The sequence below is a fragment of the Schistocerca serialis genome, chromosome 1 (assembly GCF_023864345.2).
Source record: "Schistocerca serialis cubense isolate TAMUIC-IGC-003099 chromosome 1, iqSchSeri2.2, whole genome shotgun sequence".
NCBI lineage: Eukaryota > Metazoa > Arthropoda > Insecta > Orthoptera > Acrididae > Schistocerca > Schistocerca serialis.
Window position 1 is genome coordinate 81,573,917 of NC_064638.1, and position 4,469 is coordinate 81,578,385.

Consider the following 4,469-nt stretch of genomic DNA (forward strand, 5'->3'; position numbering starts at 1 on the left):
GTGCTGCGAAACACTTGTGCCTGCGCCAGCATTGTACTGTGTCGTCAGTTGGGCCACACGTAGCCGCGCATTCTGGTTTCCATATGGGCGAAGCCTCGAACCTCCCCCGTTGTATTGTGATGTCTGTTGTATTGTTGGAGACAGGGCCGCGACTTTATTTTTTTGAGAGAATTTTAGAAAAGCGTGGTTAATCTATAAAACAGACGTCGTATAGAACCTTTTCTTGAATTTGACGCGCCTGTTTGGCATTCCCACCTGGCCAGATTAAAGGAAGACATAGAGTCAATTCAGAGGCGCATTGCTAAATTTCATACCACTAGATTAAATCAATACGCAAATATTACCGAGGTGAAACTTTCTGGCAGATTAAAACTGTGTGCCGGACCGAGACTCGAACTCGGGACCTTTGCCTTTCGCGGGCAAGCGCTCTACCAACTGAGCTACCCAAGCACGACCCACGCCCCATCCTCACAGCTTTACTTCTGCCAGTACCTCGTCTCCACGTCCCGTGTTGGAGTCTCGGTTTTAATCTGCCAGAAAGTTTCACATCAGCGCACACTCCGCTGCAGAGTGAAAATCTCATTCTGGATTACCGAGGTGCTTCGGGAAAACAAATGGGAATCGCTCGAGGAAAGGCAACGTTCTTTCAAGGTATACTACTGAGAAGCTTTAGGGAACCGGCATTTGAAGCTGAGTGCAGAACGATACTACTGCCTCCAACGTTCATTTCGTGTAAGGGTCTGTCTAATCAATAGGTTCAACAATTGTTGGTAATTTTTACTGAGTTAATCTTATCAGATAAGAGAAATTAGGGCTCGGAGGAAGGCATACAGAAAATCCTTTTTCGTAGCTCTTTATGCGAATGAAATGGGAAAGGAAATGACTAGTAGTGGTACAAGACACCCTCCGCCAGGCACCTTACGGTGCCTTGCGGAGTCTGTATGTAGATGTAGAAACGTTTCAATTCTCTTCTTTTCCGGCGTTCCCACAGACCAAGTTTCATAACTATACAATGGTCTATTCCAAACGAACGTTCTCTGAAATTTCATCCTCAAATTAAGAACGCTGTTTGATACCAGTAGACTTCTTTTGGTAAGGATTGTTCCTTTGCCTTTGGTAATCAGTTCTTTATGTCCTCCTTGCTTCATAGGCCAGATGTCATTTTGCTTCTAAAGTAGCAGCATTCATTCCCCTCATGTACTTCGTGGTCCGCAAATTGTGATGTTAAATTAGCGCTGATCTGATTTATGCTGTTTCTTATCACTTTCCTATTTCTTATGTTTATTTAAATCCATAGTATGTGCTTATTAGAATCCTCTTTCTAATCAATAGGTTCGACAATTTTTGGTCACTTATACTGAGTTAATATTATCAGATAAAATATTAGCCATTGTCTTAAAAGAACACCCTGGTCGCATGGGAGACATTCAGATGATATAGAACGGTACCTGGTTGTCATGAGTGTCGCTAACGCCAGTTATTGCGATGAAGGTTTCTGTATGTGCCAATTGGTTGCATGGAATCAAGTGAATAAGGTGAGTCGACGCGTAGATGTGACAGAACGCAGAATAGAACCGTCTTGTTTAAACATTTCCATGACGACACTATGAATGAAGGTGCCCGATTTATTGATATAAGAATAGGGCCTGTCTAACATGCGTGCAAGGAATGACGTCCAAATCGCAGGCACGAAACACGGTGAATGAACGTTTGTCGTAAAAATAGCCTCTCTGGAGACGCATTGTCAACGAGTGTCGGTTAAAAAACCGAAAGGAATCGCTGCGGTCAGTGAATACACGTCCATCTCCACCAGTTTCCGATGGAATACTGAGAAAGGAATTGCGTGTAATAGACATTTGGAACAGGTCACCTCGCAAAAGGCCATTGGTCACAGCGAGACATAAAGTTGCGGCCTTCGTCAATGAATCAAACTACACTCAAAGTGGACAGACGCTGAGAGGGTATGTGTAGTGTGGTTCGGCGAGTCGAGATTTTGCCTCTTTTCAATTGAGGCAGGTGGTTGAATGCACATGCAGTATGTAAAGGCCGGACGTGACTGTTTGTTTTTTGGGAGTGCTTTTCATACCATTACTTGGTCCAGCTCATATACAAAGGTAATCCCAAAAGTAAGGACTCCTATTTTTTTATGAGTACAGAATTCTGTTTGTGTGGCGGTTGGTCACACTGTTATGAAGAGTGCTTCACGCGCTGTGTAAACATACGCACGCTGCGCTGAGGCTCTCAGTCTTGGCTTGGCAGCCGGTGAGAATGGAGCTGCCGTTGGATGTTACCGCCAAGTGCAAATTGGGCGCAGTTATTCGGTTTTTGAACGCAAAGGGCACTGCGCCGATTGAAATCCATCGCCAATTGCCAGAAGTGTATGGTGAATGGTGCATGGGTGTCAAAAATATTCGTAAGTGGTGTAGAAAGTTTGCAGCTGGTCAGACCGAAATTCACGACGAACGAAGGAGCGGGAGACCGTCAATTTCTGAGGAGACAGTGTTGAAGGTTGAGCAAAGCATGCGTGAAGATCGGCGGATCACCCTGGATGATCTGTGCACGTTGGTTCCTGAGGTTTCCCGAAGCACCGCTCACAGAGTTTTACCGGAAACATTAAACTACTGGAAGGTGTGCGCAAGATGGGTGCCACGCATTCTGACTGAGGACTACATGCGGCAACGAATTGACGCTTCCCGCGCATTTCTTCACCGCCTTGCAGCCGAACAGGACAACTTTCTGGACTCAATTGTCACGGGTGACGGAACCTGGACATACCACTTTACACCTGAGACCAAGCAACAATCACGCCAGTGGCGACATCTTTCTTCGCCAAAGCCTCGGAAATTCAAACAAACACAATCTGCTGATAAAGTCATGACAACCGTTTTTTGGGATCGGAAAGGGGTATTGTTGGTCGACTTCATGCCCACTGGGATCACAATTAACGCTGACAGGTACAGTGAGACTCTGAAAAAACTCAAACGGGCAATTCAGAACCGGAGAAGAAGAATGTTGAGCAAGGACATACACATTCTCCATGACAAGGCTCGCCCACACATTGCTCGGCAAACCGTTGCTCTCCTGCTACAGTTTCAGTGGAACATAATCACCCACCCACCCTATAGTCCTGACTTGGCGCCCAGTGACTATCACCTGTTCCCTAAGTTAAAAGAACATTTGGCCGGAAAGCGATTCAGCTCCGACGACGAGGTGAAAGAAGAGGTTCATAACTTTCTGAACAGCATGGCGGCGAGCTGGTATGACACGGGCGTACAAAAAGTACCACAGCGTCTACGGATTAGACGAGCGGTCTAGGGCGCTGCAGTCCTCGACTGTGCGGCTGGTCTTGGCGGAGGTGCGAGTTCTCCCTCGGGCATGGGTGTGTGTGTTTGTCCCTTAGGACAATTTAGGCTAAGTAGTGTGTAAGCTTAGGGACTGATGACCTTAGCAGTTAAGTCCCATAAGATTTCACACACATTTGAACATTTGAACAGCGTCTACAAAAATGCATCGGCAGAAATGGTGATTGTGTCAAAAACTAGCTAAATGTTCAAGCTGTAAACTGATGTAAACCATTGTAGAAATAAACAGCCCTATGTACTTATAAAAAAATAGGAGACCTTACTTCCGGGATTACCCTCGTACGTTACCGCGAACATATAACATAATGTTTATTTCTTCATTTTTTGTGCTCCAAGTATTGCTCTTTCATCTACATCTCTTTGATGAGCATGACGCGGAAACTCGTGTTTTCGAACATGACAACAGCCGTTTTCACAGGGCTGTACGCGCACGTTCCTGGTTTGACGAACACTTTGACTATTCAGCTAAATCACCCAGTCTTAATCCCACAGAAAATGTCTGGGACTATTTGGAATAGGCGGCGAAACGTATAAACTAACATCACCACAGTTTGGTAGCTCTAGAGGATTTAACCATCAATGGGTGTCTTCAGGTGCATGTGGCATACCTGAACAATCTCGTCGAGTCCCTTCATTGGCGAATTGAGGCCATTATCAAAGGAGGAAGCGATATTCGCGTGATTTGTCTTGCTTATGACTATTTTTTTTTTTGTCTACTGTGGTTATAACAACCAACTTTAGTTTTCATTAATTTTAAACCGTCCTTAGATGCGCTAGAATGTTAGCCTCCGTTAGGGTATATTTTGCAGAAGAGTCGCGCGTCTTCGCTTTTTCCGCGCGATATCTCTGCGGTATCACGGTACAGCGCGCTGCAGTCCAACGACGGGACGGCTTCTTCCACGCCTCGCGCTGCGCCACCGCATGTGGGGGCGGCTCTAGGTCACTGGGTCGCCGCTCCCCACGCGAAAAAAAAAGAAAAAAAAGGGAGGGAGAAGAGAGCCGGCTCTAGAGGGGAGAGCACAAGAGCGGCAGGGTGGGCGCATCGCGCCACATCCTCCACCCTCGCGGCGGCCCATTCCAGCCGAGCGTGCGTGCGTGAGTGCGTGC

The 4,469-nt window shown here is 46.4% G+C and overlaps 1 non-coding gene across 1 annotated transcript; it reads right to left on the minus strand.

Annotated features, from left to right (window-relative positions):
- Positions 1 to 376: 376 nt before the first annotated feature.
- Trnas-cga (transfer RNA serine (anticodon CGA)) lies at positions 377 to 451 on the minus strand. Its single transcript has one exon. It is a non-coding gene; the product is annotated as a tRNA-Ser (tRNA).
- Between the last annotated feature and the right edge of the window lie 4,018 nt (positions 452 to 4,469).